The sequence below is a fragment of the Humulus lupulus genome, chromosome 6 (genome assembly GCF_963169125.1).
Source record: "Humulus lupulus chromosome 6, drHumLupu1.1, whole genome shotgun sequence".
In the NCBI taxonomy this organism is placed as follows: Eukaryota; Viridiplantae; Streptophyta; class Magnoliopsida; order Rosales; family Cannabaceae; genus Humulus; species Humulus lupulus.
Genome location: NC_084798.1, coordinates 151,520,371 through 151,531,708, shown reverse-complemented (window position 1 = coordinate 151,531,708; position 11,338 = coordinate 151,520,371). Strand labels below are relative to the sequence as shown.

General features: G+C 34.3%; 1 long non-coding RNA gene across 1 annotated transcript; it reads left to right on the top strand.

Annotated features, from left to right (window-relative positions):
• The first annotated feature begins 7,161 nt into the window (after positions 1 to 7,161).
• On the top strand, positions 7,162 to 8,171 carry LOC133784246 (uncharacterized). Its single transcript, XR_009871228.1, has 3 exons — positions 7,162 to 7,226; positions 7,386 to 7,448; positions 7,560 to 8,171. It is a non-coding gene; the product is annotated as an uncharacterized LOC133784246 (long non-coding RNA).
• The last annotated feature ends 3,167 nt before the right edge of the window (positions 8,172 to 11,338 follow it).

The following is an 11,338-nucleotide window of genomic DNA, read 5'->3' as shown; positions in this document are numbered from 1 at the left end:
TGATTAGGCCCATCCAATTATAACATGTATGTTTACACTATATGTGGTATTTTTGCAATTGGGCTTAGATGCATATAGTGATCCATCTGTTTGTTTGATATATGGATTTTGCCAAATAAAATATTCATAAAATGATAGGTTTTATTTGGACCCATTAGAAAAATGTAAAGTTTAAACTCCTCTCTTGTGTGTGATTCCACTTGTGAAGGCTCATTTGCTTTGTATGACTATAGTGAGCCTAATAAATTAATAACAATTAATAAAACGAATGTTTAAATTCCTATCTTTTGGACCTTGTATGGAAGATTGGGGGCCTTTGTAGTGGGAACGACATACTGGTTCCAGTCCTCCTCCATACAAACCCAATTGTTAATGCCCATTTACTCGAGTTGGACATAATTGTATAGGTTCATTATATTAGTTAAACCTAAATATTGATTTGCAACAAATTAATTCTAAATTAATTGAATTTGTTTCAATGTGACACTTTAGAATTAATAGGAAATTATAGGACTTTGGTTTTAAAAATTCTAATCTTAATTTTTTTTTAAGAACCATAGTCATTAATTTTCTAAACATAAATAATAAAAGTACTATTTTTTAATTTTATAATGAGCTTATTTTAAGAATTATATTCGATCTCCATCGTTGGTTTAACAACGTCAATCACTAAATGGGGCCTCGAGACGCTTTGATTCGCCCCCCTAAGGAAGGTGTTCATTAGTTATGTTGACAAGGTTAAATTTCGAAAGATAGATAATTATAGGTCAAATTCTACTAGACTCACCCCTACGGTGACTACTAGGACTAAATCTACAATTATTGAAACCGTGGGTCTAGCTCATAAAATAAGAGATTTTGTTTTCTTATTTTGATCGAATAGTAGGTTGTTAATAATGGTATCCATTATTAAATGAGTTTACAACTCTATTTAACTTGTGATATTTTTTGACTCTCGCCAACCAGAACAACGATATCATAGATTAGTTAAAAACCTAAAGAAATAGAGATATGATTATTTTGGTATTTTTTCTCATATCTTACATATTTTTTATATATGTTGTGCTATTTCTTGAAATTTGTGTGAATATGAGTTTTATTGAGAAAAAGTGATTGATTTCTTTTTTATTGATAATCGGTATTTTTAAGTTTGGTTGTGTCTACTCCCATCCTTTCTCAACTTTCGATTGAGAAACTCGCTAGAGAAAATTTCCTTAAATGGAAGAAAAACATCAACATTGTGTGATTGGTGACAACTCCAAGTTCGTCATGACTGAGGAATCCCCAGAACGAGCACTATGTTCGCATGTTCGTGATGGCACCGTCAATGCTTGTGGTGGCACCATAAATGCTTGGATAGCACCGTCTCCGCACATACGAGATGACACCGCTGAATGCTCGAATGGCACCGTGTTCGCAAGTTCGTGATCAACTCAACTATGGTCTGACGCAGCTCATGAACGAGCTTCATATTTTTAAGCCTATCATGGGTGGACCTTGTAAAGGAGGAGAAAATAAGACTACTGTTGTTGCTGCTGATCCAGCTAAGGCTGAAGCTAACCAAGCTTCGTCTTCGAAAGCTGGAAATAAGAGGAAATGTGGAAAAAATAACAACCCCAAGCCTGCAAAGGCTGTAAAGACGAGTGCACAAACAAATGCACAGACACCTAAGGGGAAGAACAAGAAAAACAGGAAAGGAAAAGATAAGTGTTTTCACTACAAAGAGAAAGGGCATTGGAAACAGGATTGCCCCAAGTTTCTAGCAGCGAAAAACAAAGGTAATGATTATAGTTAATTTATCTTAGAAACATGTGTTTTACAGAATGATAAATCTGTTTGGATTATTGTTCTGGATCTACCAACCATGTTTGCAACTCTTTACAACCTCTTGAATCATGAGAGGAAGTGGACAAATGCAACTTAAAGCTTAGAATTGGGAACGGAGAGTTCGTTGTGGTCCAAGCTAGATGAAGAGCTCATCTGAAGTTCGGAAATAAATACTTAATTTTAAATGATGTATTTTTTATTCTGGATTTTAGTTGAAATTTAATTTCAGTTTCCATGTTGCAATTAGAGAAATTTTTTATGACTTTCACAAGTTCTAATATATCTATTTCCTTCAATGGATCACAATTGTGTATTGCATGTTTGGAAAACAAGCTTTATATTCTACGACCTAATGAACCCCTCACTCTTAATAATGATTTATTAAAAGTAGCTAAACCTAGGACCAATAAACGTCACCGATAACGATAATATGACGTATCTATGGAACTTGAGACTAGGTCACATTGACTATGATAGGATTCAAAGACTTACAAAGGATGGGCCTTTGAGGGAACTCACCTTAGGTGAATTACCTGTCTGTGAATCTTGTCTAGAAGGCAAACTGACCAAGTGTCCATTCTCTGCAAAGGTTGATAGAGCCAAAGAACCACTTGAACTTGTGCATTAAGATGTTTGTGGACCTTTGAATGTACAAGACAGGGGTGTTTTTGAGTATTTCATCACTTTCATTGACGATTACTCTAGATACTCATGTCTTTACGTAATGCATAGGAAATCAGAAACATTTTCAAAGTTTCAGGAATTCCTAGTGATGGCTCAGAACCAATTAGGTAAAATGTTAAAGATCTTGCGATCTGATAGGGGTGGAGAATATTTGGATATGCAATTCCAAGATCATTTAACTGAACTTGGGATTTTATCATAACTTACTGCCCCAGGTACTTCGCAACAAAATGGTGTAGCGGAATGCCGAAACAGAACTTTATTGGAAATGGTTAGATGCATCTTAGTTACTCAAATCTACCAACTTCGTTCTGGGGTCATGCAATTGAAACTGCAAATGACATTCTCAATGTCGTGTCGTCTAAACCAATCCCCAAAACACCTTAAGAACGCTGGAATGGTCGAGAACCTAGTTTACGCCATTATAGAATCTGGGGTGTCCCACCCACGTCCAAAGGAAAAAGGAAGGAAAGCTAGAATCGCGAACTGAAGTTTGCATGTTTGTTGGCTATCCTAAAGGTACTCGGGGTGGAATTTTCTAGTCATTCAGAAAAGAAAGTGTTTACTTCTACGAATGCTACTTTTTTGGAAAATGACTATGTCCAAAACTTCAAACCACGCAGAAAAGTAGTTTTAGAGGAGATGGTTAAAGAATTGACTACAACTAATGTTCCATCATCATCAACATGAGTTGATGATGAAATTTCCACTCTTCATGTCCAACCGATGCAAGTCGATTTAAATGAAGAAAGTACCACTGTTCCTGAGCAAACAGTCACGGAGCCTCGTCATAGTGGGAGGGTTTCTAGGAACCCAGTTCGCTATGGTTTGGATGGTGAAACTAATATGGTTGTTGGTGACACTAGTGATGATGATCCATTGTCTTTCAAACAGGCAATGGCTGGCCCTAAAAAGGAACTATGGCTCGAAGCCATAAAACAAGAAATGGAGTCCAGTACTCAAATTCCATTTGGGATCTTGTGGAAGCATCCAGTGACTATAGGGCCATTGGGTGCAAGTAGATCTACAAGAAGAAACGAGGTGTTGATGGAAATATCGAGACTTATAAAGCTCGAGTAGTTGCAAAGGGTTATACCCAAAGAGAACACTACAAGAAATCTGATCTTTACCTACCAATATATATTGGCAGGGAAAGTAATGTTTTGCCTACCAATATTTATTGGTAGATAATATTAGTAGGTAAATGCTAGTCCATTATATTATATTTCGGAACATAGCTTTACCTACCAATAATATGAGTAGGTAATGATCTTTACCTACGTATATTATGGAGGGAAATTTTTTAACCATTCCCGCTCAGTTTTCCCCCCATTTTTAATTTTCATTATATTATTTTATTATTATAAATGCTTATTTGGAAGCTTATGTGGAGTAAGTAATATGATGTGTACACATTGTATAACATGTGGCATGCCACGTGTGTACATAGTTGGAAAAAATATAAATAAAATATATTTATTTATTAATTAAATAAGAAAATTTTAATTAAAAAAAACAGACCCAAAAATCAGATTGGGGCTTTAGGGATTAGGGTTCATTTGTTTCTCATTCTTCCTCTCAGCCGCACCTCTCAATCTCCCTCACATCTAACCGCTCAGCTCCTTCTCTCTCCCTCTCTCTATCTCACCCTTTTCTCTTGTAGGTGGCTGGTGCGGGAGGCTCGATGGAGACTGCGACGAGGTTCTACGCGAACCAGACCTCAAAACTTCGGGTGACATTGCCGAGTGCTTAGATTATTTATTTCCTTCTTCTTCTTCTACTCCTCCTCCGACTTCCACCGTCACCGTCACCACTTACGGAGATGATCACGATTCCATAACCTCCGATGAAAGAATCATCGTCCAAGAACAGGTTATCATTTTTCACTAACCATATTTATTTATTTATTATACGTATATTTTTTTGAAATGATCATGATCAAGAGACTCTCTGTGTAATAACGTGCAGAACTCCACAAGTTCTTTTAACAAATAATCCACAAGTTCTCACTCTATTTATCATCTTTCCTTCAATTTCTCTTTCTGTTTTGTTTATCACTGAATCATTGATTTCGTTTCATTAGTTTTATCATTGCAAATATGATAATAATAATATGTGATATGGTGTGTTTCAGAATAAAAATGAGTCGGCTATTGATATTGTGGTTTGAGTATTTATTTTTTTATTTGAGCAGTAATCTAATTTGATTTGAATCAATAATTTTTGTGCTCTGTCTTGTTACATTACCTTGCTTAAGCTCTGTTTTCTTATAATCATATTTCAGTTTCATCATCTTTTTTATGTGATATGGTGTGCTTAACCTATGCATAATAACTGTTTGATGGAATGCTTCAGTGAGATATATGAGTAAATTGAGTTATTATTATAGGTTTTTTTTTTAATCAGATTTTTTTATGGGGTGTGTATAGATTATCAAGATGATGTATGATCCATTCTGCCCATTCTAATCATGTACCTCTGCCTCTATGCATTACCGTTATTTTATTTTTCAGAGCCATATTATGATTCCCTACAAAAGTTTGCGTCCTCTTGTTTTTTTAGGAGCTATGGTAATTGATCGGCAAACTAGTTATTGAAATTGCAAACATTATACTTGTTTTTGTTTTGCTAATCTTTGCTCCAAATCATGTATATGTGACAAAGACACAAGCATTAAAAACAGATTGCTAATTGTGTCATATTGGACTCTTTATTATGAACAGAGGAGATTAGAAAGAAAATCATTTATGTGTATAGGAGATGAGATGTGAGGTGATGTTATATATCTATCTGGATACCACTCTGCACCCTTTTATTTGTGCATGTAGTGGAAGTATTCTTAGTAGAGTTGAGATACCACTCTGCACCCTTTTATTTGTTTAGTTTTTCTTCGATTTTTCAGAACTTTCAAAAAATAAAATGAAGCGAATTGGATAACAAATAAGAACTTGCCCATATCTTTACTGACAAGCCACAGGAAGAGGAAGATAAGCTTTTTAAATTTGGAAGCACGGGCTTGCTCCCTACTTTCTATCCCATAAGCTCAATCACTGCAATTTGCAAGTGAGAAAAGAAAACCAAAGAACCAGATTAGGAGCTATCCTTTGAAAGAATCATGGCTTCCATTTCCATATTTGCTTCCTTACAAAGAGCATGCAACTCAAACCATGTCACTAAGAAACAATAGCCTCATCAACCCAGAGCTGCAAAGTCTTCGGGAGCAAAGCACACTACAGGTAACATTTCATATATTATACTTGTATTTAGAGAGAGAGAGAGAGAGAGAGAGAGAGAGAGAGAGAGAGAGAGAGAGAGAGAGAGAGAGAGAGAGAGAGAGAGAGAGAGAGAGGACATGCCTGAGACGTTCCATTACGCAATATTTGTTTACTTACTTGGTCCTGCTATTGAAGTGAAAAAGAAAAATGAAAAAGAAGAAACAAAATTAAATAATAATAATAATAACAATAAAAAAAAAAACTCCAGAGCTAAGTGACGTTCCCCTGAAAGTTAAAGAAGCTTGTTTATTGGACAATCGATATACGTGCATTATTAATGTCTCACTGTGTGCTGAGTGTCCCACACAACAAGTCCAGTATTATGGATTCAACTCAGTTTGATTTAAAAAATTTATCTTTCTGCAGATATGGTTAAAAATAAAGGTTTCTTGCCATCAGGACCATCTGAGATACCTGTACAAAGAAATCAAATGAAGGAAATTATATACTTTCTACTTCCAGCTTGTAAAGAACCTGATATGGATTCTGGTATTCCATTTAAAGCAAATGCAATCATTACAAACCCCCCAGCCTATGGTAAGCTCTTCTTATTTATGGGTTTTTTTTCTTCACATGTAAATGTATTTATATAAAAACATTTCTATCGAGGAATTGTTTTTTTAAAAACATCTTTTTCCATAAGGATTTATATTTCAATTGTGATCTTGAAGTTAAGCAGATTTTTTTGGGGGAAGAGAGGGGAACTTGGAAGCATGTCTATATTAGAAATGAATTTTGTGAATAAGAAATAGGATGGGCATTATAAACCAAAAAAATCAAGCTGTCTGGACAGGACTTGTACTTAGTAAAGCTATTAAGGAACTTTCTATTGCTTAGTATGCTATCATGACAAAATAACAGATCCACAACAGTCAGAACAATACAAACTTAGTTTATGAAAAAATAAAGTTTGTATTGTTTCAACTGTTTAAACAATGTTATGATATGATTGAAATGGAACTGTTATGAAATGGTTTTGTAAGTCTCTATCCAATTCATGACCTCTTTTAAAAAAAGCACAAAATAGAATACGTATTGTTCTGTTAGGTGTCCATCTTTATTGCCAATTTTGTTAAGATTTATAAATATGCTAGATGGGAGGAGGTTATAATTGAATATTTTGGTGAAAATCACAATAATGCCTTCTTTGAGTAAAATGAGATACTTCATAATTGATCAGAACAAAAGAAACCATATTTAGATACTTGTGAATTGGTTAAATTAAACCTCTATGTTGTGTTGTTTGCTGATTTACAAGTTTATTCTGTCATTAGTTTTCTATATATTAGTAATTTATGTTGTTCCGATAAGGAGCCATTTTAGATTTCTTTGTTTATGTTTCTCAAGATACTTATGTTTAATAAATGATTCTTTAGGTCATACACATGTGGCAGAAGCACTAAAAGTACCGATTCATATATTTTTCACAATGCCCTGGACGTAAGTCTTATTTCAGTAATGGGATCCTATAAAGTTTGTATTGTTTTTACTGTTGTGGATAAAGATTTTTTAAGAGTCCATTTTTGTGTTCAATCTGGTCACTCTTTATATAGTTAATAGATTATAATCTGTACTATTTTTGTTATCTATTCCCATCAGGCCAACTAGTGAATTCCCACATCCTTTGTCCCATGTCAAGCAACAAAACAAGCTGGATATAGAGTGAGTCTTTGATTATTATAATTAGACATTTATGATAGCTGCCATTCTATTGCATTTTTTCTTCCAAGATCTGTTGTATCTTCTAATGTTTTTTATGCTCACAATATCTAGCTGTCCTATCAAATTGTGGACTCTTTGATTTGGCTGGGAATATGGGACATGATTAATGATGTTCGCAAAAAGAAGCTGAAACTTCGTCCTGTCACATATTAGGATAAAATGATGGAGTTAAGGGGTCAACATCCTCCAGAAGAATTGTCTGATAAAGAGATTATGGAGCGTGTACTTGGACGTGATTCGGTATACTTGTGAGGGTGGGGGCGGTCTCCTAGTGTCATAACTTCTACTTCACATCGTGAAAATATTGTGGGTAATCAACCAACTTATGAAGAGTTACTTGAACGACTTAATGATACAACTTCCCGCCTTAATGCTACTAACGAAGAACTTAGTGTAGTTGTGGATATACTTCGTCATAACAATTTGATGGCACTGCCTCCACCACCTCCAACAGACCAAGCTTCAAATGCAAATTTAAGAGAGTCGCCATCTATTTCAGTTCGGGAGTCACAAGATGATTCTTAGTTTATTTACATTAATTTACTAAGGAATGAACTTTATGAAGTTTTTTTTATTTTGGTAGGGGTAACCTTAAAATGATAACTTTATGACTTATTTTAGTATTGAACATTATAAAGAATTTTAGCATTAAACATTTTATTATTGAATGGTTTTTTTCTAGTTTATTTCTAATATAGAACATTTACAAATAACTGTTATTATCTTTTACCTACACATAACCATTAAATTTGAACAAAATATAAATTGTGTAACAAACCAATAAAATAATGCTATGTGGGCTAATAAAATGATACCACATAGGATGCCACATATGATGCCACGTAGGATGCCACGTAGGATGCCACGTCATCAGACATGTAAAACTACAAAAACCATGTTAGCATACACGTAGGATGCCATGTCATCAAACACGTCATCTGATGACTCATCAATTGATTTATAACTTAGTGGGGTCCACTGATTCTTTTACCTACCAGTGTTAATAAGTGTAGGTAAAGACTCTTTCCCCACTAACTTTTACCTACCAATCTCTACCAATTCAATATTGGTAGGTAAACCATATTACCCACCATTAGGCTAGTTTTACCTACACTTACAATTGGTAGGTAAAGACCCCATTTTCTTGTAGTGGAAGGCGTGGACTATGAGGAAACTTTTAGTCCCGTAGCCATGCTCAAGTCAATTCGCATCCTCCTATCCATAGCAGCCGCTCTCGACTATGAGATCTGGAAAATGGACGTCAAGACAACTTTTCTTAATGGAAAGCTTGACAAAGTCATTTATATGGATCAACCAGAAGGATTTAAAGTAGCTGGACAAGAAACAAAAGTGTGCAAGTTGAATAGGTCTATTTATGGACTTAAGGAGGCTTCTCATTCCTGGAACATTTGGTTTGATGAAATAATCATTACCTATGGCTTTGAACAAAATATTGATGAGCCTTGTGTTTACCAACTGAAGGTAAATCAAATAGTGGTATTCCTGGTTCTTTATGTAGATGATATCTTACTCATTGGAAACAATGTTAAGATATTATCAGATGTGAAGAATTGACTGAGCACTCAATTCTAGATGAAGGATTTGGGTGAAGCAAGTTATGTTATAGGTATCCAGATCATTAGGGATAGAAAGAACAGACTCTTAGCTCTATCTCAAGCAACTTACATAGATAAAGTGCTTGAACGATTCTCAATGACAAATTCCAAGAAGGGACGTTTACCGTCCCACCATGGAATTCATCTTTCAAAGAAGCAGCTCCCCAGACTCTTGAAGAGGAAGATGCAATGAGAAAAGTTTCGTACGCATCTACAGTTGGAAGTCTGATGTATGCCATGTTGTGTACTAGATTAGATATCTGCTATGCAGTGGGAGTAGTGAGCAGGTATCAATCAAACCCAGGACCTGAACATTGGATATCAGTTAAGCATATCCTGAAGTATTTAAGGCAGACTAGGGATTATATGTTAGTCTACAAGGGTGGTGTTCTGAACCCTGTAGGCTACACCGATTTAGATTTTTAGACTGATGTCGATGACATGAAGTCTACTTCTGGAGTGGTGTTTACTCTTGGGGGTGGAGCTGTGATATGGAGAAGCATAAAGCAATCTGTAATCTCATATTCCACCATGGAGGCTGAGTACATAGTTGCGTAAGAAGCAGCAAAGGAAATAGTCTGGCTAAAGAAGTTTTATTCAGATCTTGGTGTTATTCCATAAATGGATAAACCACTTGTGTTGTTTTGTTACAATATAGGAGCAATAGCCAACTCGAAAGAACCTCGTAGTCACAAGAGGAGTAAACATATAGAATGGAAGTATCACATTATTCGAGAATATGTGGCCAGGGGAGATGTGAAGGTTATGAAGATTGCATCTGAAGACAATCTTCCAGCTCCGTTTACAAAGACACTACCAGAAGATACATTTGATAAGCATATCAAGGAAATAGGATTAGTATAATTAAGGCATTAGTTTCAATTAGTGCAAGTGGGAGTTTGTTAGGGTTTTATGCCCTAATTAAAACCCAATTTCTTTGTAATCTCATTTATTATAAATAAAAGAATAGAAATCATTTTTTGACTTGTCAATTACTTTTCTCACATGTTTTATTTTCATGATTATTTGTTTAATATAAACTCTTATTAAATCCTGAGCATATATCTAATCGTATTTATAGTGACGTAATCATAGTGGAATATAAATATGATTATATATTCAAAATAAGTTAGCCCTAAGATTAGTCAGTGCACATGATTTACACTGGCTTGCCAATCTACAATATGATCTACTTACACATTGTAGTGTTATGTTCTTTCCAGAAAATTAACAAAGTAGATAAGATCAGATGTATTTGTTACATCGGACTGGACCGATATTGATAGTTGATAGAATAAGTAAACATACTATTATTATCTATTCTAGTCATATCATATAGTTGACCATATGTCAATTCAACATTAATTCTGAGTGGTTAGTATTCTATCTGGTTGTATTATTTGAGTTCTTTGGCTTGTTCGTTACCAGCTTACCCTACGGACTAGCCCATACTTACATCTTGGTAACTCGGTAGTATAATTGAGTAGGAGTGTTAATCATAGATATGAACATCTATAACTTCTTATGAAGAAGTGAAATGATGGTTTCCTTTTAGTTTGGTTCAAGGTGTTAAATGATAGAGATCTCATTTCAGTAATTAATATTAGTTTACTGAAATATCATTTACAAGGAACTAAGTGTTTTAAGGATAAAATACAATGAGGGGTAAAACAGTATTTTAGTCCCATCTCATTGTAGACCGTCTATAGAGGATTGAGTGAAAATTAATGTTGTAACAATGGATAATTAATAGCGTATCTATATTTTTTATAGTGTTCTATGAATTCAAGAGTGCAATTCCGAGTCTTTAGTGGAGTCACGAGGAATTAATAAGTAGTAAATTTATTTGTTAGATTTATGATAACTTATTGGAGCTTGATTTCATAGGCCCATGGTCCCCACTGGACCTTGGATAAAATCATCTAGATAGTCTCAATTAATTGATTTAATTATCAATTAGAATTATCAAAGTTGACCAGGTCAATTTTGGATAGTTTCATAGAGTTTTGTAATTTTGAGAAGAAAAGAGAAATTAGGGCAGATTTATTAATAAAGATAAATTGGTATCTAAATTAATAAATAAGTTTAAACCAAGGTTCAAATTATAAATAATTAATTTGATAAATTATTTAAAAAATTATTTAATTAATTCAATCAGTATAAAATAATATAGGCTTTGATTTTAAGTCCAATGGGCTTCTAATCAAATGGGAA